The 27,963-nt window shown below is 39.7% G+C and overlaps 1 protein-coding gene across 2 annotated transcripts in view; it reads left to right on the plus strand.

Moving 5' to 3' along the window:
- Positions 1 to 27,963, plus strand: part of DAB2IP (DAB2 interacting protein) — a 210,179-nt gene that overhangs the window by 2,424 nt on the left and 179,792 nt on the right. Inside the window, exon 3 of one of the 2 annotated variants that reach the window (XM_068656646.1) lies at positions 9,717 to 9,856. The gene's annotated coding sequence lies outside the window, so the exon portion shown is untranslated. Of the gene's footprint in view, positions 1 to 9,716; positions 9,857 to 27,908; positions 27,928 to 27,963 lie in introns of those variants that run through there. The other variant, XM_068656642.1, reaches the window with a different exon arrangement.

Below are 27,963 nucleotides of genomic sequence, written 5' to 3' on the forward strand. Positions count from 1 at the left end.
CTTAATGTTAAGTATGTTAGGACATTGACTATATACTTAGTTGCATATGTGTTTAAATACTCTGTTGAATTTTGAATCGGAGCTAGGTCTCTGGAGGACTTCTGTTTTACTTCATGTAACATATTTGCAGTAAGTCTGACTACATATGCTTTAGTTTTATTCTGAAGAACATTAGTTTGAATCAATTTCTCCTAAAACATCTAAAACTAAGCAAAACCACAATACTAATTCAGCAACATTTCCCACGTTGTAGAAGTCTGTGTTTCATTTAGTTGCCTATTCTTATATCATGGGATTATTTGTTTTCCGTGGAAACAGAACATTCATATGCTGGAATCAATAATCCCAAAATAGGAATCTGTTACAATCAGATTTCTTCAAACAGAATAATTTTTCCCACGTTAAACAACACATTGTCTAAAATATCCTCAAGTCTGGGAGGTTAATTATCATTATGTTGTTTACACTTACAGAATATATATAAAAGAACACTCAGAGCAAAACTTGTCCTGAGGGAATCGCAGAATTGTTAAGGTTGGAAAAGACCTCCAAGATCATCTGGTCCAACCGTCCCCCTCTCACCAATGTCACCCACTAAGCCATGTCCCCAGGCACCACGTCCAGCCTTTCCTTAACACCCCCAGGGATGGGGACTCCACCACCTCCCTGGGCAGCCCATCCGGATGCCTGACTGCTCTTTCTGAGCAGAAATGTCTCCTCATTTCCAGCCTGAACCTCCCCTGGTGCAACTTGAGGCCATTCCCTCTAGTCCTATTGGTAGTTACCTGTGAGAAGAGGCTGACCCCCAGCTCCCCACCCCTTCCTTTCAGGCAGTTGCAGAGAGCAATAAGGTCTCCCCTGAGCCTCCTCTTCTCCAGACCAAACACCCCCAGTTCCCTCAGCCGCTCCTCACAGGACTTGCGTCCCAGGCCCCTCACTAGCCTCGTAGCCCTTCTCTGGCCATGCTCCAGGGCCTCGATGTCCTTGTTCTGAGGGGCCCAAAGCTGAACACAGCACTCAAGGTGCAGCCTCACCAGAGCAGAGCACAGGAAGGCGATCACCTCCCTGCTCCTGCTGGCTGCACTACTCCTGACACCACCAGGATGCTGTTGGCCTTTTTGGCCACCTGGGCGCACTGCTGGCTGGTGTGCAGGCAAGCATCGACCAGCACCCCCGGATCCTTTTCCTCTGCACAGCTTTCCAGCCGCTCTGCCCCCAGCCTGTAGTGCTGCATGGGGTTGTTGTGGCCAAAGTCATAGCATACAAAGGAAGGATGAGGTTTGTCTTGGTGTTAATATGTTGTAATGGGAAGAGGAGCAGGCTGCAGCAGGCTCTCTGCACTTGTTTTGCTGCTGGCAACATCTGAGCTTTGAATGATATGCATAGTATTATTTCTGATGTAGCATGCTTTCATTATTAAAATATAAAGAAAATTTGATCAGCAAATTATTTAACTGCCAAACTATCTACAAGCATTATAAATATTTCAGAATTCTAACAAATCCTACAAAAATATATCCCTTTAAGTTCTCATATACATGTACATCCCATTAAGGGATATTAGGATCCACAAATACAAATCCAAAGGAGTCAAATTGTCTTTGCTGATGATATTTGCACTAAGATAATATCCTGAATTTTTTGATGTTCTGGAGCATTTTTTATGGTTCAGAGTGGTTGAGGCCTGAGTTTTTGCGACTTGCTGGCAGTTTCACATCTCATGTCCTGGCCCTGGAGCCTGGTTAGAGCAGGCTGTTGCTCCTCACACCTCACTTCTCTCATTCTTCATCCTGATGCTGTGCACAGAGGGATGTAAGAGCCAGCTTTGGTGTTGTGCTGAACTTCCCTTTCAGAAGGAACTATCAGCAGGAAAAAAAAAAAAAAGAAAGAAAAAATGATGTAACAGTTGGTTTTAATGTTAAAAAAAAGTCCAGCTCCACATTTTCTTATTGTACTGAATGAATATATTTTAAAGCAAGTAAGAGACATTGAAATTTCCCAGTGCTCTCAGATAAGCTTCTTGTGAAACCTTTTTCCTATTCCCTGTGCCATTTCATATGCTAGTCGTGTGTGCAAAAGGTTTTACTTGTCATTTCTGGTCTTACCCAGAATTCAGCTGGCGAGCCAGTGCTCTTTTTGAATTTTCAGTATAATGATTTCTTTGCTTTTGTAGGTTTTGCAAAAGAAAATTCGTGTTTAACAAAACAGAAAAAGCCTTAGGTAATAGGAGAAAAAAAGACCACTAGAACAAGTTGAAGTCATCAAGGTGCCCTTAAAGGAGCAGTGGAATGTCACTTTAGTCTTCAAGAAACCCAGCCTCAGAAGAAATCCTCCTGTAGTATGTCACTGAAATTACAAGTTTGTCTCGCAGTCGGATGGCCTGGAGGTGTTGGCACTTGTAGCTACTGCATTACTAGAATTTAGGAGCAGAGCTGCATTTCCAAGGAACTGGCATTCCTGAAAGAGTTACTTGCAGAATAAGAGAAGATGGTGTTACTGAAAAAAAGGATATTTGTGTTGCACGTTTCAGTCTATTTAATATATATATTTAGTAGTTCTGTATTTTAAAATAGAATAACTGTAAGATACTGAAAAGATTTCAGGACAAATCTTAATCTGCTGACAAAAGCAGCAAAGCCTCCAAGGACTTCTGTTGCAAATGCATTTCTGACAGCAGTGATTCAACTGTATGGGATTCGTAAATGAACTGACAGAAACGTTAAGGAAACAGAGCTAAACATTTATAGTACTTCACTCGGTGTTCACACCGAAAGTGACTCTGAGCAGAGGGTCAGTGGCAGGAGGATTTGGTGAGTGGTGTTAGCCGGGTTGATGGACTGCATGCCAGTGCAGGTGGCCGTAGTTGTTTCGTACAAGCACCCTGTACTTGTGGGCTTTTGTAGAAGGAAACCTGTGACAACAGCACGCAATATGGGGTTTTTGGAAAACTTAGGTCATCAGTTTTACATCTTTTTTTTAAACACAGCATCATTCGTCTTTGGATTTTTTCATATATAAAGATATATTTTAATACAAAATAAGATCATGTCAGAATATTCATAAAATGTCCCAGACCTGCGCTCATCATGTGCATTGCATCATTTTTTCCATAGCCAGGGTTCGTGTGAGGCTCAAGCATCTATAACAACCTTTTTGATACAAGATTTTAAGTCAGATGGGACTTGACTGACATTCAGAGATTTCCACAGATTACCAAAAAATATTATTTTTCTGGTTACTCCCATGTCCCTGGCAGCTGTTTTTCTCTTCCCTTTTTTATTTTCTTTTACAAGGCTTTTATTTAGCAAGGCAGATCCGTGCCTCAGATTCACACTGCAATTAGAAATAGTCATGCAGGTTTCCACAAATAAAAGCTTATCATCTCACCAGAACAGTGGTGACATAGTTCAGATACTATCCTTAGGCTCCGGGGAACATAAATTTCGAGGTCTCAGTCTAGATGTGGGCGAGTGAAGTCAGTGCCCTTCTTCCCTTTCCATATTGCTCCTCCACCTCAGACATGCCCTGTAATGCTGAAGTTGAACGCGAGGAGCTCGCTGCGACTGAGCCATGGCTGAGCTGTGTCTGGCTGTACTTCCTTTACTTAAAGTAAGCACAAAGGCCTGGAAGAGCATTAAATATAAAAGATCTAATTGATATTTTTGAAAATGTAGTATTAAGTAAAGCTGAAAGTTTATGAACAGGTTTGATAGAGACCCGTGAGACCCATGATGTGTTTCTATGGAAACTACAGTTTAAGGTTTTTATCTGATGAGATTCTAAAAAGAGAACAATCTGTCTCTTTTCTGATTTGGGTAGACAAAGTATAAATACAGCAAAATCAATCGCTAAGTGGTCTTTGGAAAGATAGCTAATGAAGCGCATCAGGATGAGAACTGCTGTGTAAATGTAAGGTGACATTTCTGTCTTAATTATTGCCGTTAATTATGTGATTTTTGGGACAGATTGCTGATGAGAAGCTGCAGCTTAGCAGTCAAAATATTTGTGCATGTTTCCATTCAGTTGCTGTTGTTGAATTATGCGATTATCTGTACTTGGTCTGAATGTGAGAGTGTAACACCCTGCTTGCGGTCGCTCGTAGGTTGTGGGAATCTCTGGGGTGCATCTCTGCTGGTTCCCAGCCCTGGATCCTTGCGTTTCTGCTTTCCAGTGCTGGGAATGGCCTGGGCCCGGGCTCTTCTGTGGTGGTGGCTGGGCTGAGCGGCACCTTGTATTCCTCGTGGCGTCAGTCAGACAGGCTGGTCGGAGCTGAGGGCTGTGATTCACCAAGGCATTGTGCTATTTCTGTCCATGCTTCTCGTATGCACTTTGATTTCACTTTCTTAATCAGCACAGATCAGTTCACAGCCACCGAATTCATTACGTACAATCTATTCAACCCCCCTTTCTACCAGGGCTTTCGTAATTCACGACGGAGACTGATCCTCACTTAATCAAGTTTTCACCCAAAGTCAGCGGCACCTCATGCCAGCGGTGATTAATTCCTTCACAGTTCCGCAGGCCATACAAATAGCTTCATTAGGAAAGTAGCATATGGTCACGTGGAGAATTGGCTGAAGCTGAGACGTTTCCGTCTTTGATAGTCTTCTAATATCGAGTGCAAATGAAATAACATACCTATTTGTGCTCTCATTGTAATGAAGACAAATACTGAACTGAGGGTATCTGAATACTGATCTGTAGGGTCTTGATGCTCTAACACAGAAGGAATCGTTCACTTCTGCATGGTGGGGGTTTCGTACATAGCAACAGATGGCTGGAACAAAAGCCCTGAGACTCGGCTCTTACCTTTTGTGTGTGTTGCTCCTTCTGTATGTATTGTAAACTCTCAGTAGAGCTAAGGTGTCTGTAGAGGTTATATTAGTGGAATAAATAAATTTGGAATACAGTGTAGGTATGCAGAAAATAGCCCGTTTTACTGAATCATATAAACATAAGCAAATTATTAAACAACTTGACCCAAAATGTAAGGGAAACTTTTTTTAAAAAAGCATAAATTAACTTACATTTTTTCAGCCTCAAATTAAAATAGGAAATAACATATTATACCAAAAAAAAAAAAAAAAAAAAGCAAATGGAGTACTTGGAATTTTAGAAAAATCCTTCTTGAGATTTGAAGTTCGTTGTTACAAATCTAGAACGATGTGGATGGTTTAGGGAGGCACTCTAAAAGCCTCCGTGTCTGTGATTTGTCATTGGTTTTAGGGAGGTAATTAAAGCCACTGTTGTATTCGCAGTTCAGTTCTGGAGTAGCTAAGCCTGATTAGGAACTCACCTTAGCCCTTAGTTTCACAATAAATACAGATTCTTCCCTGACTTGATGCTTAAATCTAAGAGTAATACAGAAAACAGTAGGAACTGGTTTTCAGTTTAAAGACTTCTTTTTTGCCACCTCCTGACAGAACTCGGAGGTGCCTGTGTTACCTTTCCTCTTGCTTTGGCTCTTCATCTTTTATTGAGCTGCGTTTCACGTTTGCTGTTCTTTTCCTGTGGGTGATATATGCAATATTGTTTCACAAATATGTGGAAAATGATGCAGAGAGCACTGTTCCCTACAGCAGCTGCCAGGCAACCCTGAAGTTCAGAATTTTTTATTCTGACACAACTTCTTGATATTGGAAGCAAAATGTTTATGCTTAGACGAGTCTGACTTGCTACTGTAAACTTACTGGGTGCAATACACCAGGCATCTGGAGCTACAGAACAATATAAAAGAATTAATTAATTTGTCTGTAGATAATTTTAAAGATCATGACAGTGGTTTATTGGGAGAAAAATTTACTGTTTCCATTGTACAAAAGCAGCCAGAAATAGGCTGGAGCCAGCAGTTAAACAATGTCTGTAAAATAAGGACGTTGCATTAGCTCTGTGAGACTGCTTAAGCTATAAACGACTGAAATTATCCCTGGGACAGATCCACCATTCAAAAGGAAGAAGAAAACCCACACGAGTATCGTGCATTCCTGGCTTTCATGATTCCACCCTCAGTTGACTTCTGTATGCCTTCTCCCCAGAATTTAGGATACCTGTCCTGGATTCTGGAAAGTTAAATTGCTGGCAGGGGGCTCGTACATGATTAATTACCACAATGAGAAATTTGAAGAGATTTTTTTTATTCTCTGAGTTATAATGTGATTGACGATACAGAGAGTTTAACCAGTAAAACATCCCATATGTTTGTGAAGGTACCAAGGGCCTCAAGTAAATCTTGAGAAAGAAGAAAGCAAGGAGCCGGAGTAGAAAGCAGGCACAAGCTCCCAAACCTTAATCTGTGCAGAGTTTCTCTGCTAAATCTTTCTCTGCAATTAGCATCTCTGACATGTTAAGACAGAGGAAGAAATCTACCAAGTGAGGCAGTTGCTTTTCAAAAGTAATTTGCTCAATTACTTCTGCCAAATCAGTTAAGAAACTCAATAGACCAGAAGCGGAGGTCATGAATTATTTCACGGGTGCTGGAGGAAGCATGAAGGCAAATGTAAAGGTGCAGCAAGGGGTGAAATGGATAGCTGAGGTATAGTGTGAGGTTACATTTCATTGCCGTGCAGAGAGAAACAAACCTGCACAAGGATACGTCCTGTCACAGGATGCAAATCTGTTGATAGAAGAGAAGCGAGATTCCTGACATTTGTAGGAAGCAGACTTATTTTTTAAAGAGAGTTTTAGAATTAGGCAATAAAGGCTTTCCTTTCTTGTACTTCTGTGTGCTATTTAGCTCTGCTGTGAAAGAGGAACCAGTGCCAGATTGCTTTATAAAAAAAAAAAAAAAAGGTTACTGGAAGTCAGATTTAAATGACTGGAAGCAAGGAGATAAAGGGTTAAAGAAGGATTTTACATTGATTTCAGACACCTACTATGAATTACTGACAAGGTTGTATTAAGCATATGTTTTAACTCTCCCCCGTGCTTTACACCTGGCAGCTCAGACCTTGCCTTTGGATGCAGGGTACAGCTCCTTAGCAGCTAAATCTCCTGTGTTCACCTCAGCATGGTGTAGGAATGGTATCTGCGCCATCAGGACGGTTAACTGCAAGTCCTGAGTGTGCTGAAGTTGCGACAGTAATTCCAAATATATTGCGTGCAGTGTTTTATAGCAGAACAGGAGAGTTGTAACAAAATGTTTATCCCATGGAGCCAGCAAAACATTATTAGAAAGAAAATAGAAATGATTAAACTGCCGTGGCCTCTGTCTGACTTGGTTGACAAGATCTCGTTGGCCAGAAGGTTAGATAAATGTGATGACTATGTTTAAATTACTAGATATGAGGATAAAGGAACTTATTAAGGGAAATTGATGTACACAGTGAATCTCTCTAATAAAGCACTGCTTCTGGAAGCCCTAACACAAACTTTCTTTGGAGCTGTCAAGTTGGCTCTTTAGTCAAGGACTTTCATTGCTTGCCTCTGTGCAGTGTTTGTTGGGCAGCTGATTATGTGATAACAGAACAGCTTCCAGGATGCTATGTGAAATAAATATTTTACTCTTATTTCTACTGTTTCATCAGGACAATTTAATATTGATTACATTTGTTCTTACTAGTTGTAGCTACAGTAATGTGAGGAGGCCCCAAGAAGCTATACGCTAGTGAGATTTTGTCTGGAAGTTCTGTTAAAGATATATTGCTTTGTCTGATTCCCTGCTGGCCTGACTTTTGCCATTTTCTGAGACTTATTTAGAGGAAGCTTTTTATTATTATTATTGTGTTTGATTATTACTGTTAATTATTTCACTTACAGTAACAAAAGTTGGTCTTTGCATTTACAGCATGAGAGAGGCTTGGTGTGTACATAAATCGGAATGATCTGACTTGAGTGCTATTTTGGCATCTCGTTTTTATCTTTGGGTTGAGCTAGATGAATTGGGAGCAATTATTTTGTCTGTAATATGCAGTGCAGATGTTCCTGGAAAGTGGCTGTTTCTCTGTGTATGATCGCTTTCCTTGCATTTCGCTTACAGCATTTCCCATATTCTGTGTGGGCAAGGCTACTGAAACTACAGAAATTGGAAACTGAGCTAACAATAAGTCCATTAAATTTCTCATTGTTTGGACCCTACTGATATTCCACATTTTTGTTCTGTTTTGATGCCTTGTATCTAGGAAGTGGACATTGGTTTGCACGTCTCTTCTTATACAGCAGCTGAAGCTGTTATTTCCTCCTAAGCCTGCAATCTATTTCCTAAATGACTATTTTTGTTTATGGAGCCAATTTGCAAAAGACTTTAGGTCTTGTTCTTTATTAAGTTGTTGGTAAAACTCCCTCTGCCTCTGGTTAGAACGGAGTCAGCACTGACAATGGGTGAAATACCACTGCTTGCCTCTCCTTTCATCTACAGGACTTTGTCTTCCTAATGGGTTGCAAGCTTTCTCAGCAGAAATTGTCTAGCATTTGGAAGGGATTTATGTTTCCATTTCCTGTTGCATAGATTTCTTCTTTGACTTTTTCATGTAGGTTAAAAATATGCTGGAACTCTGTGCACAGAGATGCCTTTTACACTGCAGTAATTAAAGTCGTGCCAGTGTTTCCACTATAAACTGCATTTCTCAAGGTTTTATTACCCAGCTTCAGTAGTTCATTCTTGTAAACAAGATGTACACTCAGACACAAATTGTTTTGAAATGTGTTTTAAATGTCCATTTGCACATTTTTTGAGCTATAAAAAAAAAAAGGGGAGAGACCTGAACAGTCAGCTGACTTTTGGTTGTCATAAATCAGAGAGAAATATGAAATGGGGCAGTTTGTACCTAATGAGCCTCACTGCTAATGCGTGTCATTGTCATTGGCTTAATATTTGTTTCTACTGCGATTGCAGAGAAATATAAAAATGAGGGATGTTTCAGATAGACTTTCAGCCTTTGTACCTCTTCTGGCAGTATGTGTACCAGGATGTACTTTAAAGTAACCTATGACTTTCAGCCCCCCAGCATACTGAATATCCCTGTCTGATACATATTTTCCAGTTCAGATTTTACAACTTGTATTTTTTGCTTTGCTTATAGTGTATCTGAATCATGGGTATGCACCATCAAATTTTCAAACTACTTCAAGCAGTCTGCAGAACGCCTAATGATCCTCACCCAAGGTTAAATATACGAACTTCCTAGTTAGTGTACTGCTTAGAAGCAACATGCTCATACTGCTGTGAGAAGCTCTCTTTGCCCTGGACACTTCTGAACTGAGCTGCTTTGCCCAGTTGGCTTTGCCCAGGAGTGAGGAGAGCAGCTCCTGTTTCGCACTGGCTACACATATCTGTGCTCAGATTTTTTCTGGTAGCCTCCTTGTCTGCTGTTTTTTCAACTACAGTTGCCTACAACAAGAAAAGTACTGTGTAATTTCCTACTGTAACAGAAACATGCATTAACAGGAGAAGGAATCAAAACATGGAGCAGAATTGTAACCTAAACTTCCAGTGCATGGTAGAAAAGTAGAAACAATTTCAGTCTACTGCACACACAGTCACATATATACATACCTAGATAGCTTTGCTGTGATATCCCATAGTTTACCACCTCTTTAATTTGAAGGTTTGTAATCTCTTTGTACTTGTGCTATTTCTGCCATACCCAGTAATTTAAGGAGAAGTCAGTCAGTAACAGCAATTAATTAGAGCTTGTCAAAATCTGGAAGGGTAAGTGTTTGTTAAATAACTGAAATGATGCAGTAGAAAATACCCGTTAAAAAATGATGTCTGTTTTTAGGTGCATCATTCTGATGTTCCAGATCCTAGCAACCCATGAGCAAGCGTGTTGGAACAGTGGAGAGGATGCTGATATCTGGCATGGAACAGGAAAAAAGACTCAGGAATGAAGAACGTGAGCTGATGGCACCTTCGGAGTTGGTATGTTACACGTTATCTGTGCTTTGAAAGCTGGTACAGGCCTGCAGTAAGTGCTTTTGAAAGTCTCAGTATTACTCTAGAACAAAATATATTACACAGGGATTGTTTCTTCTACTTTCCGTTAAGCAAGCTGTGTGCTCTCTTGATGTATTCTTTCTATTGAGCTGTTGCCAATACTACCGGGAAGAGACATGAAACACCATCTTTATGTACAGGTACTCAGTTTTCCTTTCCTTAAGGGTAAGTAGCAACTTGATAAGAGAAAAATATAGGAACTTTAAAGTAGAATTTTTACAAATAAATGAACATACATTCAAACTGAAAAATGTCAAAAAAAGCCATATTCTGTGGTTTTCCTTTTAATATTGAGTAAACCAGACTTGGTTATTCCTGTCCAATCAATTCACGTTTTTTATATGCTGGAAATAAAAAGGAAGCCTTAGAGAGTATGACAAATACTGTTCTTTTAGGGAGTAAGAAAATGTATCAATAAAGGGAACCATGATGTCTGCATGTAATTTATGAATAGGATACAATCTGAAAGGATCTGGATACCTTCTGTTCTTTTATTTGTTCATATTGCAGAATTGGTAAGCATGTGCTTATAGTGCCCCTTGCCCATAGTTGCAACAAGTGCTGGATTGTTAAAAGAATTAAAAAAAAAAAAAAAAAAAAAAAAGAGAGAGAGAGAGAAGAAAAGCAGTTGACTTCAGTTGAAAAGATTTGCAACAAAGAGGTCTAGCTGTACTGGGATAGCATTTTGACTGCCATGGCCTTGGTATCTTGTTGATGGTGCTATAAAGCTTCATTGTTAGAAATGACTCAAATGCTCTTTTTATTTCTTGAGCTTATTCTTACATATAGGCTTTCAACGTGAGTATTTTCTGAGTGATAAACTCTGGTTTGTTTGCCTTTGTATCTTCTGTATCCATCTCTGCCATCTCATAAAATGTTCATTATATTTCATGCAAAACAACTGGGCTGAATTTTCATTAGATGATTTGAGCTGGTCTCCAGAAACAAAGCACAAAGATCCAGTGCGCTTTCCTGATCTCACAGCTTTAAACAAAGGATTGTAACCTCTGTAGTTCTGTAGTTCTTCTCTAATTTTTCTAAATTTTTTTTGAGACTTTTGGATGTAAAACACTATGTACATGTATTGTTTTGTTTATTTTTAGAAAGTAAATATTTATGCTTGTAGCTACACAAGTATTTTAAGAATTAGGCTGTGGTGCATCATGTAATTTAGCAGTGTGTACGTCTGAGATTAACAGTTTGTGGTTATTTTGGGGTACAGATATAAAAAGAGGCTCTTGAGGAAATATTTTAGGTGCTGCTGTCTATATCATATCTGTATCTATACTACCCTGCAGGTTGTCTCAGGTGGGAAAATGATTAATTCTTTATTTGTACTTCTGTTCATTGTTAGTCTCTCTTCACTTGGTTTGGCAGTTAGGACAGTGCAGTACGTTGCCATGTTTCCTACAGTAGTTTGCTGAAAATCCACAGCAACAAATGATGACATCAACTACATTTGGAACTAATGAAATAAATAGTATGGAGTTCCTAATATACTTCCTTTTTTTTTTTTTTTTTTTTCTTCTATAGCAACTGTTGGGTTCTCTTTAGAGTATGTTTTCTCCTTTTTGTGCGTAGTGTATAGGATCAAAAGAATGTAAGATATAACTCAGGTTAAAGGGGACAGGAGGGGGGGGTCTCTAATCCAGCCTCCTGCTCGAAGCAGGGTCAGCTGTCAGGTCAGCCAGGTTGCCCAGGGCTTTATCTTGGCTGGTATTGAAACCCTCCAAGGGTGGAGACCACACAGCCTGTTCTGGAGTAGTCAACAGAAGTAGAAAAGGGAGAGAGTCATCCTGCAAACTGCTGTGGTTTCTTACAAAAAGGATTTTCTCCAGTCACCCACAAGAGGGAGTTTAAGCTTCTTCTGTAGAGAAACAAAAGGTAGTGCTACAATGTGCCATTGGTGCTGGCTGTTTTCTGCAGATACCACAGTGACAAGGGCTTAGGGCATTGATACCCCTCACCAAAAGTCACACGCTGAGGGAGCCGGTGTCTGCCTCATTGCTGCACCACGGGATCAGTTAAGAGAAGCTGTTTTCTTTATTTTGTCTCCAGGACAAGGAGACAAGTTTGGGTTCTCTGTTGTAACTTAATTGGAGTTGTTGCTGGTAAGTTGTGCATTGAAGCAATGTGGAATGAGAGCAAGGTCTTGTGGTGCTGCAAGTGCTGGTCTGCAAAGGCTAAGAAGCCTCCCTAACACTGGTGAATTTGGAACTTTTACACTGGAGGCAGACTACATGCACCAGCTGTTGTTCAGGTATTTTTTCATCCTCTAACTAGAGAGAATCAGTCCTAGAGGCTTAGCTGCATCACAAGGAAATACAAGGATGAATATCAGATTGGTCTGCGGCCTTGAACTGACAGCCTGAGTGAATGATGCTGATTGATACTGAAAGGTTCGGCTGCAAGGAAGCCAGGAATGTTCTCGCTGCTCACCCTATAACTGCAGCTGTTCCCCACGTCTGGGTGCTTCCAGAGCTTGCCGTGCTCGAGAAGGTGAAAAGTGTAAGGGCAGACTTTGAAAGTTATTCTGTGCAATAGCCTGGGTAGGTAGGGTTGCTGTTCTCCTTGCAAAAAATATTTTTACAGATAGCAAGACAGAATACAGTTTTATCATGCAAGCTATCTTTTTCCAGTTCTGAGCTGAAAGTTGATAAAAATAAAAATGAAGAAAATAAAGAGCCTTGAAGTTTAGTGAATTAAAAAAAAAATCCTTAGGAAGAAAGTAAGGAATAAAGGAAGAAGTCTGTCTATACTAAACTTCTCTGAAGCATTAGGTCCAAAAAGGGGCTTGCATTAGTAAAAGCTAACTGCTTTTAATCTATTGTAAGACTGCGCTGTTACGAAAAAGCTTCTGGCTGAATTATACGTTCACTTATGTTTAAGCAGAAAATCCATTAGAGGCATAGAGGCCACAGAATAGATCTTAATTTCAGATCGGATAAAAGGGAGCCAAGGCTGAGAAACCAAGAATATGTGGTAGAAGCTTAGAAAACTAAGTCAAGGGAATCAAATTAAAGAATTCAAAGAAATATGGAAAGATTTGAAGGCCAAAGGAGGGCTGACATGAAAACCTTATATTTCTGATGGCAGTGAAGAGAAACGACCCATGCAATGTTGTGCATTTACTAGTTTAAAATATCAAATACATTATTTTCAGGTAACAAGTGTGATATGGAGAACAGAGGTTTGATAGCAGCTGTGTGCTCGGGAAGGCCTTCACAGCAAATGCTCCGTTTCCACATGCAGAACAAGCAGTGCTTTCAGCTGAGTGCCCTTCCTGCTTCAACAGCTCAGCGTTGATTTAGGAGAATGGTTATTACATATCAAATGCGTGCTCCTTGAAATCAAAACCATGTTCCTCTTGAGTGAAGATGAGTGTGGCTTACTACTACTCTGCAGGGTAAATCTCACCATTGGTACTCCTGTATTTATCTGAGGCTCTGCTCCGTGGAAGGGATTGGGCCCTCTAAAGGGGGCTTGTGCAATGGGGTTTGTTGGCATGTCAGAAGGATCTGGCCTGTCTGAAACTTTTACTTCTGTTCTGATGACTCTTTCAACAGCATTATATATGTGTGGTTTTTTCAGTTCTTTCCATTTTCATATTTTTAATAAGGGAAAGTAGTACACAAGCAAAAATAAATGTATCTAAACAAATTTAGGAATTCTTGTTTTGAAGCATAAAGCATCGCTGTAAGTAAGTTTAGAGAAAAACCAGAAAAGCCAGCACAGATTCTGTGGTAAATCAGTTTATGAGGTTTGTCCAAAGCATTCTGTAACCCTGCAGTCAGTGTAACTCAACATCTATTCTCTTTGTTAAAGAGAATACTCAAATCCATTAGTTAATTCAAGCTGAATAAACTCTATGGTGTTTTCCTGCCAAATACTATAAAAGGGAATATTGAATTGTTCCTTGGAAAGGCCCCTAGGATCTGTCATGTCTATTCAGTTTTTTGTTTTGTTTTGTTTTGTTTTTTACTAAGATCAGATTTGCTCCTGCATCTTTATGACCCATCATAATCTGAGGCTTGTTCTGTACACTAAAGTAAGAATATGAGCCTTGTGCTGCTTCAGTTTACAAAAATGAGTGTGGTGAATCCAGTGATACAGCACTGGAGCCTGTTTCGATTCAGTCTGATGGTCATGTACATGTTCATGTACTTTCCCATGTACAGATGCAGTTTTGTGTATTTTCCCTGTGCACTGCTGTTATCTAGTGCAGGTTCCTGGTCTCAGCTGCTTTGCTAAGAGAGGAAGTGAGGAAAAGTTTTATAGAGCAATATTGGTGGCTGACCCATGATACAGTTGTGCTCGTTCCTCCATTGGCGTGCTACATGAACATGCTTGCCCTGCTTCAGCAGTAGTCTCTGGCAAGAGTAGCAAAACATGACCCACCTTCTCTTGCAGCAGCTGGAGGATTTCATTACCATTGGAGTTATTAATGACACTATCACACCAGCTCATTTAGGTGTCACTTGAAAACTATGCAATGGCCTTACCAGGGAAAGGTGAACATATGAGAAACTGTGCAGGAGAAAGGAGCGTCACTGAAAATGCTGAAGCCTTTGAGTGTCCCAGCACTGAGCAGTGAAGCAGCGCTCCTGTATGCTTCAGTACACAGGGCTTGGCATCTGCTTCGAATTGCAGAAAACAGATTACCCAAGCTATTTGCTCTAGCTAGTTAAAATGTGGTGAATGGCTGGAATATGGGCCAGAGAAACATTTTGGGACATGCATGAAGGAAAATCTTGGCAGTGGCTATTATACTGAGGCTGTCAGAGCTGATCAAGCAAGAGCAGGATAACACTTCTCTACGCAAAAGACACCAGAGAAAAATAAAGTGCGGTGAATACGGGAGGGTGTGCCTCTGACACCTGTAGCCTCTGGTATACTGTGAAGCTGTGAGGTGAATATTGCCACGTGTATCATATAATCTGTTTGTAGAACAAATCTATCTTTGCTTATGCTTCTTGTTTTGTATGTGTTCTGTTCACTATGGATAATCAGCACATCACAGCACAGAAGTTGTCCTCCAAAGCAAAGCACCAGAATAATAAATGATGGGTCTTCTTTACAGGGTAGCAGTGTAGGGACATTGGCACGTATATGGAGAAGAGCTAGGCAACTGTTAGAGCAGTTGCTGTACAGTACGGTATATCATTTCTAAGCATAGCTGTAATGAGATTTTACAGATACAATTTCTCCACATTTAACTTATGCTGCATGTATTCAGAGAGTGAAAGATCATCCAGGGAGACCTTTTTGCCATTGGAATAGCAATGCCTTTTCTTTACAGACTTCTTCTTTGCCTTTGTCCTGTTTTGAAACTTTATGCTCTTTTTCTATAACTGTGTGCTATCTTTATATAACCCAGGTAATATTTCACAAGCATTTCAATGGACAATGGTGCTGTCAAGGACTGTGGTGCTGCTTCCCACATTACATTGCTAAGCAACATACAATATAGCAGCATGATACCCTGCTGCTGGTAAGAAGTCAAGCTCCAATGTTCAGTAAAATTATTCTGATCTACTTTCCCATCACACAGGAATCAATTGTTTCAGCACATAAGTAAAGATTTGTATTAATAGTAACAATTTCATACAAAAGTTAGATTTTTTTTTCTAATTCCCAAGTGCTAAGTACATATACATTAGTATTTTTTTCCTACTCGGCCCCAGAGAAGTTGGTCTTTGCTGTTTTGCCAGTTAAGCAGCTTTCACTGACTTTGACAAGACTTATTTTAATCAAAGCATCAATTAAGTAAAATGCTTCTACTTGGAAACAAGCTTGTTTTGCTCATCAGCTTAAATTACACATGTTTGAATGCCTTGCTAAACACAGGTCAACTTGAGAGCAGCAACTGGATGTCAAGTCTATGTTCAGAAGCAAGCCAGGTAGTTTCATGTATGACATTTCATTCTGGAGATCAATTTTGCTAGCTGATATCGTCTCTAAAGAAACAGATGCATATTTCAGTTCCATTCTTGTTCATATTTTTTGAAGAAAAAAGTAAATAGGATTATCACTCAAAATGTTAGCTCCTTTTTGAAAGGATGATGTCTATCTAAAATATTTCAGTAGATCATGAGAGAATTCACTTGCAGGTTCAATAAAGCCTTTCCTATCAGTTGTTTCTCTGATGGCTTTTAAAAGACATTAATACCAGTTATGCTTATTGTGCCTGAGTGTGGAAAACTTTCATGTTGTTGCTATCAAGAGTTGTTTCAGCATTTTACTGTTAGCATTAGCCACTGATAGGGATCAAAGTAGCTATTGTATTTTTAATTTGGGATCTGAAGGAGTTGGAACACAGGTCAAAGTTGGCCTTATCTTCAGTAATGAAATCAGGAACTGTGTGATGTGGAGTGAGTCAGTGTCAGTGCAGACAGCACTGCGGCACAGTGGTTACTGCTAAGAAGGGCTAGGCTGGTCCTGGGGGCGGGAGGAATTCTGGCCCACCGAGAAGGTATTTCACAAGAGAAAGCTTGTTCAGCATGGGGATGCTCTCCCCTGGCTGGATGTGGAATCTCTCTGTGAATGCTGCTCTTCTGGTAGCCAGGATGGTGTCAAGGCCTTTTCCTTCTTGCGTGTGCCAGCATGCCTAATGCTTTACGGCTGCCTGGCAGCGAGAGAAGGCCCAGCTGTGGACATCTCTTTTCCACAGACTTCTGTTCCCATATCTTAATTTAAAAACAGACAACATTTTAGGAAGATTTGTACCTCTGGAAGTGTGGGTTACTGCTCTAGGTGATGTAGGAAAGAAAATACAGGCTTGGAGGATCCTAGTAGTGTGTATGGGGTAAGACAGAGCAGCTTAGTGTGAGAGAAACGGTCTTAGTTTGAACAAGAGCAGGGTAAACAGATTGGCTGATAATGCTGAATACCATGCAATTTCCTTTTAAATTACCAGATGGGGAGAGAAAGGAATATAAAAAGAAGTGAGAGAAAAGGCAGCTAATGTTGAACTGGAATAAAATGTTGCCAAGACATCACGAGAGAATGAAGAAAGGGAAATGAAGGGAAATGAAATTGTCACTTCACACAAGAGCTCAAAGAGCTTTGAACCCCCGACTCCAGTGCCTAAGGTGCACTTTATGTAATCCTGCGAGAGTCTCGGTTTGCTGCCATGCCCAGTGTGCCTAGAGAATCAGAAGTGGGGAGGATCTGTTTGATGATGACAGACCCGCAGCAGAAGAGAAGCCTGATAGAGGATATCACAGCCTGTGCAGACTGACAGGCATTTCCTAGAATCAGGCAAAGCTAGCTTCATCTGACACTAAAATTATTCTATCAAGTGTTGGGAACTGATTATAGAAATCTGTTAAATCTCCTTGTCAGAATAAGAAGGCAAATCAGGACACTGCTAGATCAGATAAACTAGGCTGCCAAAAAAAAAAGGAGGAAAAATGTTCTTTAAGTTCTTCTAAACATTCTAATAGTCTCAGTTACTTTAACAAAGCCAGAAGAGAGTCAATTCTATAGTGTCTGAAAATGATAATTCTGCGCAGGGAGAGGAGTATATATACATGTATGTCTGCAGATGATGCTGAACAGTCGGTAGGATCAGCAGCTGAATCTTAATGCAGTTATATACTGCAGTAGGTCAGACTTGGTAATTCCAGTTAGATACCTGCCAATTATTGCATATATGGCATTCGCAGGGCCCTGTGTTCGCAGAAGTGGCATAGAAAGGCTGAATGGAAGACGTTTGCTTTTGAATATGCTTGAAAGCATGCAGAGATATAATAGATGTTTACTAAAACCTAGCACATCTCGAGTAGTATTTCCTAACCTGTGTGGTCCGTGGACTGTTCATGGTCTGTAAACTAGCAGAAAATGGTGTGTGAAATAATAACAAAAGACAAAATTACAGCCAAAGCAACATGCACCTTCTCCTATATGCAGGTTTAGAAATGAACAAATGAGAAGGAAAACAAAACCATAAATAGACACTGAATGTTTGGATCAAATTTTTCTTGTTTGTAAATGAAGACTGTTGATTGGACTACATAATTTGGTCCATAGTTTTTTCCAGAAGGGCTACATCTTCCTTAAATTTCAAACAGATTGTGAAGCAGGGATCTGAGGGTTACTTACATAACTAAACACTGAAATTATTCCTTTGGCTGGAGCATTAGCAGTCTGTGCTTTAATTGTCCCTGGTAATTTCTGAGGCATGTATGTGTGTGCATAAACATACGTATGGCTATTACATGTGGCCAGCGGGTAGGTTAAGCTAATTTCCTGCAGAGCTGGAACCCAGGCACAGATGCACCAGGGCAGAGAGCAGAACTGTAGGAGCTTACTTCAGCTCTACCCCATGCATCTCTGGTGCTGTGGGTGACGAGGAGGTGACAGTCACAAAGTGGTGTAGACCTCTCCTCCCCATCTGCTGCAGGGCCATGTGTGGCCTTACAGCACACACTCTGGCCTTTGCACAGGTCTCAGTTATCTGTGTACGAGTACACAGGAGGTCAATCCAGCATGACTAAGAGCAAAATTCCTGAAATATAAAGGGCCTAATATGGAAAGTCCAATATGGAAAGCAGTCCTAGAAACCCAGATGCACTGGAAGTAGAAAAGAAAGAGCATCAGGTAAGAGTGGTTAAAAGTAAATTAGAGAGAAAAGAGGTGAAGTTTTGGGAAGAGACAGTTGTTTGCCTTGTGGGAAGTGACAGTAGGAATATCAATAGAGGGATAACCTCTGCAGAGTAGAAAACCACTGGCTTCTTTGGTTTGGCTGTGGGCAGGTTTAGAAAACCTTGGAAAGGGGAAAACTGAAAGAACATAATGCACAGCTAACTTCTAAGAAGCAAGTTCTTCACAGTACCTGGGTGATGAATGGCAGAAGTGCTGTCCATTATTAACAATTTGATCTTTTTTTCTTTGTTTGTTCTGTTAAGTTTGATTTATATGGAAGCTTCATTTCATGGTATCCCTAAATTAGAGGATGAAGTGTTATCCCAGAATGGTTTCACGTATGACTGAAGTCAAAAACTAGTGCATATCTACATTTGTTTATCCAATTTAGATGTTTGTATCAAGTGTTTGTGTTGCTATACAAATCTAAAATAAAAATTCCACAATTAAAATTGCATGCTAATACTCTAAAGAGGAGGTGGAAATTCTTTTCCTGGCTTAGACAGGGAGTTAATTTGCCACTCAAGAATAGGCAGTGACACTTGGTCTAGCTAAGTGATATTTACATCTACGAGAAAGAGATAGCTCAGTTTCCTTAGAGAAGCATCAAGATTATGCCCTAAATAACCGAAAAAAATATCTAGAAAGTATGTATTTTGTGGAGAAGGAGGAAAGGGAAAGGATAACATAGACAAAATGAGTAAGTCTGAATGGAAAAAGACGACAAAGCACTGTACACCTCACTGGAGCTTCTAGAGGAGATTAGCTATGAAAGAAGATTAGTTATAACAAACACTTTACTGAGTGGAACTTGAAATGTAAGCTATGCAGAAAGAGTGCCTGTATGTGAGAAAAACAATTACTTCCATCATCTTCACACAGGGAGAGGTGAACTTTTGTACTTTATTTTTGTTTAAGTAAATTAAAATGATTGTCTTTAATTTCTTGGCCAGTGTCTTTATAGCTGTGTTGCCCAAAATGCTGCAGATAGATGTTAATTCTGTTTTACCTTAATCTGTACTGACTTGAGAAATATTTGAGGGTAAGTGGAAGAAGCATTCCTCACCTGAGGGCTAATCTGTGGTATACCTATAAACCAAGATAGTGGGAAACTCTTGTAGTTTCCCCACACATTCTGTAGATAAAGCAAAGGATAACCCTCACAGGAGCAGCATGGACTGATTGGAGGAGTATTATAGGGGTCAGGAAAGGAAGAGAGTACAGATGATAGATTATTCAGGAATTTTTATTCATCAGAGTAATGAATAGCAGGTTTGAACCTCGCAGTCTTTTGTCACATGCCAAGATGAGTATTTATTTTCTGCCCTTTCACTTTACCCTTCCTTTTTCCGTTGATTTCAGTGAAGTTTCTCATTTTCTGTCTGACTCTGAAATGAGATTTGCTGTTATGTACTTCATACCCACACCAATATCTCAACAATTCCATGGAAACCTTGGGTTAAAAAAAAAAAAAAGGTTTATCTATGTCATATGGTTAGATCTATTTCTGAAGTCTTAGCTCAGGCAAAACTAATTGAGTAGGAACAGAGACCGTATTCTCATACTTTTATTCTGCCTAAAGCCAGAAAGAGTATTGAAAAAGTGAATGTGAAATCAGAAGTTAGCGGACAACAAAGAGGTAGAATGACAATAATATGCCAAAAAAAAAGAAAAAGGAGAGATGATAGAGGCCTATTTTATCAGAAACAGATTAGAAACATGAGGAAAGTATAAGATGTCATTTATCTTGTGTTTCTCTCTTCGAGTGACATAAAAAGAAACAAAAATTAGTTCAAAATCTTTGCTTTTTGTTATGTGGATTTCACATAAAGCAAAAGACCATATGGAGTAATTTATCCTAAAAAGCTATTAAAATGAAGAGGCTTCTTAATATGGAAGGACAACAATTAGCTGAATCCCTAAACAAAAAGGGAGAGAGTGAGGAAATGACAGGAAACAATACGGGAAGGAAAGAAAGGAAGAACAAATAGGCTCAGAGCAAGCAGCCTTGACAGCCTTTGAGGACTCAGAATATGTCTCTTTCTCAGTGCAATAGCATTTTTCATGTGCCTGTTTCTGTATATAACTTGCGGACAGAAAGAAATACATATTTTGATGCAATATTTTTATGTTGTAACTATGGATGCATGGGAAAAATCTACTGATTTGCGGAAACCAAGATTTCAGAGGAAAAGATCTGGATATGGGTTTTCTCCCCAGTTAATACTCAGTGTGACATTAGTATTCATCTTTACGGCTCCATTTCTTTACAACATTCAAAGCCTTATTCATGCCATTTACCTTGCTTGCATCTCTTTGGAGATCACATAAACTGGATGCATCTGAACATTGTACTTGCTTTTTGTAACCTTTCATATTTTTGTAGGGTTTTACAAACTTAGAGCAATGGATAATTTACTACAAGCCCTAGGTAACAGGGCCCTAGGATCCAGGCTGGAGAAACAAATATCAGTTAGTCTTTATCCCATCACATCCAATGCAAAAATAGTAGCAGAGCAGCCCACTCTGAAATAGAGAAGATTATTTTCACTATGTAAAAAGAGATTTATATATTTTAAGTGCTCAACCAGGGCTATTTTTCCAGTAGATGTTGTTAAGGATATGTTAATTTATTTGGTTCGTATGTTATTTTAGCCTGAACCTTCATAGAAAACTCAGATGAAACTTCTGTCCATATTTCAAGAAACAGCACTTAATTTTCACCATTTTGCTGTTTGATAAGATGCACTTCAGAAGCTGTAGTCATTACGAATTTTGTTTGATGCAAGGAGGGACTGTGTAACTTTTCAACATCTTCTCTTTTAAGATTCTTATCCAATGTTTGAGCACCCTCAAGTATCCAAAGATTCTGCTAAGCATTCAAATGTTTGTATGGGTATTTCTCTGAATTGCACTTTCCATTGCTACTTTTTGTCCAAGTTTTTATTAATGATATATCATTATGCCAGTTGCTATTGTATTACATTTACATAACATGGTATCAAAGAACAACCCATTCTTTAAGGCCGTCCACTGATTAAGGAAATATATGTTGGTTAGTGAATGTGAAGAAAGCTGTTGCAGACTTTTTTTTTTAAGAGCTGAGAAAACAGAGAATGCTTCTTGTTCCTGTTTCTAGGAGACAACTGCAAAAACATAGTTAGGAATCTGTAAAGTCAGCTAGGGCAGAATCTCAACAGACAGCTTGGTAAATTGTGCACAGAACTCTGCCTGTTGTAGACCTTTTGTTATTTTTGCCCAGGAGTCCGTTTAGTTTTATTTTCCTCCATTAAACTGCCAGGAGGATTTTACTGAAGAAGCTCAAAGATCCTTGCATCAGTTTGAAGCGTACAGTAGCAAGAGGTAATGTTATGTTCTGGTTACTGTGAAAGAATGTCCAAATAGCATTATTCATTTTTTCGGTCTTAGAAACATTGCATTAAATTGATTGTTGGCATATTTCATGGTAGAATATTCAATGAGTACTCCTTGCATAGCCATAATTTATGGTTAATGTGTTTTCTAATCATGATTACAATAGAATCTGCAGCTCTGAACCATTTTGTTTGGTAGTTTGTGGCAGAGTTTTGAATAGAGATATAAAGCTCAATCTTTTCAGAATCTAAAGAACTGACTTATTTTAAAACTCTTGGAGCCAAAGATGGTTCAGTAAGTTACATGTTTTGAGCACATATCAGATACTGAACTGCTCATGCCCCAGAATACATCTTACAAACCAAGCGTCCTAATGGTTCACAAAAACACAGAGAGCATTGAAGGGAAAGATGAGACAGACACAGCCTCTTGCACTGAAATCCTAGGGAATGTCTTTCACGGACTCTTTCTTCAGCACAGGTCTTCCAGCATTTCATGCTCCATTTAATTGTTACACCTTCTGTTTTGTTTGTTTATTTATTTATTTATTTATTTTATTTCCCTGTGGTGGGACTTTGCTTAGTTCTGGATGAAAAGTTGCCACCTTACATGTGTGATTACGGAGCATCACTTTCTTGAGAAAATTGGGGTAAAAGTCTGGTGATTTAGTAGTATAAATTTCCATCTCCCCAAATAAAGAATCCTTAGAGAATGTCTCTCCTGTTGCTCCAGATTATGATTCATATTCCAAAAGAGTACCCAGCTGAGAAAAAAGGCTTCCTTATGGCTCTGGATAGCTCAGCAGACAAATATCCCTTTAAAAGTTGTTGAGTACTAAGCTTAAAATAGGTTATAGTCTTCTCTTAACAAGACTTGTGCTAGCAAGAACATTTGCATGGATAGAATGGCATGGTTAGAATTGGCAACTGGGGCTGCCCTGCTACTGGGGCTTCTTGAAGATCCCAGTTATAATCAGATTTGTTAAATTAAATGGTTGAATTGCTATCAGTTGCTGCTGAGGCAGGGGAATTCTTCCTACCAACATGAAGTAACCAAGGATGTATCATTTTTCAATTTGTGCTTGTGTCATCTACAAGCACATTTACGACAGACAGAGTTCAAGCAGCAAAACAGCACAATAGGACTTTGGCATGAACTTTTGGAGTATGATCATCCCTGCATTTGCTGTCCTGGGCAAGATAAGCTGCATCTCAATGTGAACAGACCCAGCCATGAAGAGTGACTTTGAAAACTTGCCAGGTAAAGCCAAAGAAACTGTGAGGCTGGTTACTTGGTATGAATTGTTATTCAGCCTCACAAAAGAAGAGGCTTTGACAACACCCCCAGTAACCTTGGCAGACTGTTTTGTTAAGCAGGTCTGTGCTTCATTGGCTTTTCAACTTGCATGCATTCATTGCTCCCTCCTACATATGAATTTATGTTTCAAAGAAGGATTGTATGGTGGCGGGCAGCTGTGGCATCATGCTGATCTTTTACACTGGCTAGCAATGACTGCATCAAAAAGCAGGCAGCATAATGTACCACGCTTCCGTTTCTCAAGGGGAAAAGCAACTGAACCTCTTCTCAATTCTTTTTCTAGATGCGCAGCCTAAAATGTTTTCTCTTTATTTTAAATAATGGAGATCTTTCCATTTCCAACTTGGTCCTCTCCCGTAGTGTGACACTGCTGAAGTGACAGACTGAGAAGGAATCCACAGGAATTGGTTTTGCACACGTACTAGCAACTAAAGTGTAATAGATGATTTTTTTTACAAGCTTGTGCTCTAACAGACTCACTATAGGGTTATTAGAACTTTAAATAGTTAAGGATCCTCCAGTTTTTGTAGCTTTCAAACTAAGTCACAATCATGATTGCAAATAAGGTGTCCTGCAGCTTTATGTTTCTGTGTCTTTATTTAAAATAGTGGAGTAATCATGTTTACTTGGCACAAGCAAGATGTAGTCAAAGTTATGACATACTTCAGGGTTGTCCTGGGGCTGTTGGAGATAACACATCATTTTGCTAGCATAAGGTCTATCAGCAACAAAGTAAAAATTATACCAACATGGTTTTCTGGAAGAAGAGTATGTTGTTTTCAAAATGTGCTTTGACTCTACTTATTTATATATACAGGTATTTCTACTTACCTTTTCCTAGAGATCTTTAAAACATCTCTTAGAAAATAGTTTTCATAGTCTTTTCAGTTGACTGTAACTCATTGTCACTATGCATAAAATAACAAAACCTGGTCCAAAAAGGCTTAGGAGACAAATCCTTTCCCTGGAAACAAATTGAAGTTATATCCCCAGATCTCTACCAATTCAAACTTAAACTATATAGCTTGATGCAGAAATGTTAACATACTTTGTGAAGAATAACAAACAGGTTAAATATAGATTCATGTAGCTGATAACAGAGAGATGAGCTGATTTGCCCAGAGTTTTACAAGAAGTTAATAGCAAACTAAAAGCAAGTAACGTCTTTCCTGTTTACAATTTCAAGTTACGGCATGAGCTAAAGGCAAATGTGAACTAAGATTCCCATCTTTACTGAAAAGAAAGAGGAGTTAAGTAGTAGTAGCTACCAATTCCTGTGACATAAAATCTTACACATTGAACACAGCTGGAGTATGGCAGGTAGATGGTGTTAAAATTAACATCATGCAGACATTAGGCAATTAGACCGTCCTTTTTTTGTCTCATAACTGCCTATCTAGGGGAATGCAGAGATGCTCTGATTAGACAGAAACAGAGTACATTTAATTTCCACTTCCTTCCAACCATTTCAAAATTCCTTCCTTGAAGAGTCAGCTTTCCCAAACTCTAAATTTTGTGTTCTGCTTAACCTCATAGGTATTCCAGAGAATATGCTAGCTAGACTTCTCTTTCCACACTCATTAGTTCAGTGTGCTTGGCTCTTTTCCTAGGATTTGGTCTAGCATAGCCTCTGACCATTCAGGCCATTTGTCTGAAAATCATTTCCCTCTTTACTTCTGCAATTTTCCATTCAGTGCCTGAGCAATTAAAATCCCTAGTGATCAAAGCCCTGGTCTTCCAACTGTCCCTTTCTCTCCAAAATCATTGCATGAGCTACTTTTCTGATGGCATGAGCTGTGCTCAAGCAAAGAGTGCATGACAATAGCTTGGTTGTTAGAAACTGTGAGTACTGCCGTAGCCAAAATATTGACATCATTCTGACTGGCACATTAAAGATTAATTTTTACTAGGACCGTAACTGCAGAGGAGCAAATCATTTTGATGACATTAAAGTCAAATCAGTTCTCATATAGAGTCACTGAGGCCTAAATAAGTATTATTTCTCACTGTTCCTGTCTCACTTTCTTGGTCTTGGCTGTTTGGTTAGCGTTACCAGCTTATTCTTGATTCACCACGAGGAAGAATTTCACAGGTGTTTATTCCTTCCTGGTACTAAATTGTCTATGAAAAGTACATTATGTATCCACAGTTTCAGTTTCATGGAAAAATACAAATTCTCTCTTTATATAATTCCTGTCAATTGCAATGAGCATTACAGCACTCTGTACTGCTATACATGGATGAGCGCGGAGCTCTCAGCATCTGGAGTTCATCTCCTGTGACCTAGGCAGGCCGTGTTAATGAGTCACCGTGTGTGTGTTGGTGCAGTTCCAGACCCTAGGATGCAGGGTAGCCAAATGGTTGGGACTGCTCGCTCCCAAAATTAACCTAAGACCCTTTTATTCCAAAATTTCCCCAAGTCCCTTCTATTCTTACCATGGTCAGCTTTTGTTACGTCAGACTGGAGGGATGTAATGGGTGTGTGTCAAGAGTTAACACACTTTTTTCTCTCATGTACTAAATCCTAGACTGTATATATGACCCCGAACAGGTGGAGGGCTGCAGGCAGACAGAGTGCCGTGTTCCTGTAGTCACAGAGTAGGTGGCTTTGTGGGGAAGGTGGAAAGAGGGAGGGTTTTTGTTTTGTCAGTGAGGGGGAGAAGTAGTGAAGTTGTAAAGAACATAGGGAGCGTAGGGTGCTAGGAGAGAGAATATAGGGTTTGCAGCACTGTAATTTAGACCAAGGCAGAGATCTCAGAACATTATTTAATAGGGACTATATACTGAGCAATACTTAAAACAAATACATGGAAATGAGTTTTTCTTCTATTAATATGGCATAATTCTCAAGAACAGTACTAAAGTGTTTTTGTAAGGTACAATTACAGCAGAGTCATATCAACCTGCTAGGTTAATTTCTCCATACAGAACTGCATGTTTTTCTCCCTTCAGCCAGCCATTCATTTGTCCGCCTACAGCTTGTAGCACCAAGCATGAATAGTCAGCTCTAAAGCACAAGTTACATGACTCTGTAAAGAGTGAGCTAGTAAGGCAGAAGCATTACCCAGGAGCACCAAAATAGAAAACCCTGCGCTCTGTTGTCTGCCTCTGAATCCTGTGTCATCAGCCCTGACAAACCTAAAATGCACTAAATCTGTTGTAGGTGTTTAGAGTGATCCTTGCCTTAGATTTAAACAAAAGCATGCTTTTTTTTTAGTGAGATAATCTTAATGCCTTTACTGGAGTATTAAAAAAAGAGTTTGAATAACACATTCAAAATAATATTGATCATGAAAGTCTGGATTTGGAGAATTTTTCCAGGGTTGTTGTAATGGCATAACTTCACCTTTCAGAGAAACACCTTGGTTTATAGTTGCACATTGATTGATACTTTTTTTTTTTTTTTTTTTTTTTTTTAAGATGTCTTCAGAGAAAGTAAAATTTTGTATTTCTCAGTGATGGGATGGGTCGTCTTCCTCAGTCCTGCTTCTGTATCGTTTATCCAAGAAGTTCAAAGCACTTAAACTTGGGAACTTTCAGCTGTATTCTTGTGAGATAAGGCACATTTCAATGTCTGCTGTAGAAAATTAAGGCACAAAGAAGAGTTCTGAATTCTGTGAGGTCTCAGGGACTTAGTGGCAGACCCAGCAGTACAACAAAGGTGACCTGACTCCTGGTCCTGCGACCTAACCGCCAACTTACATTATCTCTGTTTTGAGGGTCTGCAGTTCCAGAATCTGGTGTTGTGTACTGTATGATTCTGTCAGAGCCAGTGCTTGCCCCCAGCTCGTTTGCAGAAGGTTCCCAGAAAGCCAGCTTAGCAGCAGCTCCTGGCTTGGCAAAGGAGGGAAATGCGGGACAAGGTGCCCAGCAGACGGCTGTTGCTGCAGCAAGTTGCAGCTGCCCAGCGCAGAGTCCCCGAGCTGCCTCCCTGTTCGGCAGTGGCTGGTCTATTCATTCTGCAAACAGCCTCTTTCCGTTCCAAGACAGCCCTAGGGACACAAGGGAATGGCAGAGTTTATTATAAACTGAGTAAAGGAACAGACTATTGCTGGAGGAGATCCAGGGTTATAAAAGATTGGAGCGGGGAGGAAGGGGAGGAGGGAACAGGACATAATTTGTGTTTGTGTGGGAGGGGGTGGGTACTGGTGGCTTCAGAAGGCATTCCCCAAGCCCTCAAGACCTTTGCTGGTTTTGGTGCGATTTTCTGCAGTGCGTACCGTGCTGTGTCAAACCCCACTTACTTTTTATTGTATCAGTCATTCTATTTATGCAGCAACACGGATCGGAGAGCGCTTGCAGGTCCTGTTCTGAATGAGCTCCGCTCTCTGCCAGCTCAGCCTAGTTACATTGCTGTAACTTATTCTGGGGGATGGGAGAAAAAGGTTGCTGCTACTTTAAATATAATGCATTAAGAGGATGCTGGAAAAAGGCCTGCATGCTGTAATACCCAGCCATCTAGTTGGAAAAGCAGCCAGATGTAATACAAAAGAAGAAACACAGCCTCTTATGGATGCAGCACTAATTCATAAATCAGGTGAATCAGCTTAGGCAACTGCTGTGTTTTTATGCCTCTGCTGCATGGAGAACTGCATGTTGGATGCTTTTATTTGAAGTAATGGAACCAGATAATCCCTTGGACCAGGACAACTCCAATGGTAAGAAGTAGAAAACATAGGAAAGAGGAAATAAAG

This window comes from Anas acuta, chromosome 20 (assembly GCF_963932015.1).
Source record: "Anas acuta chromosome 20, bAnaAcu1.1, whole genome shotgun sequence".
NCBI lineage: Eukaryota > Metazoa > Chordata > Aves > Anseriformes > Anatidae > Anas > Anas acuta.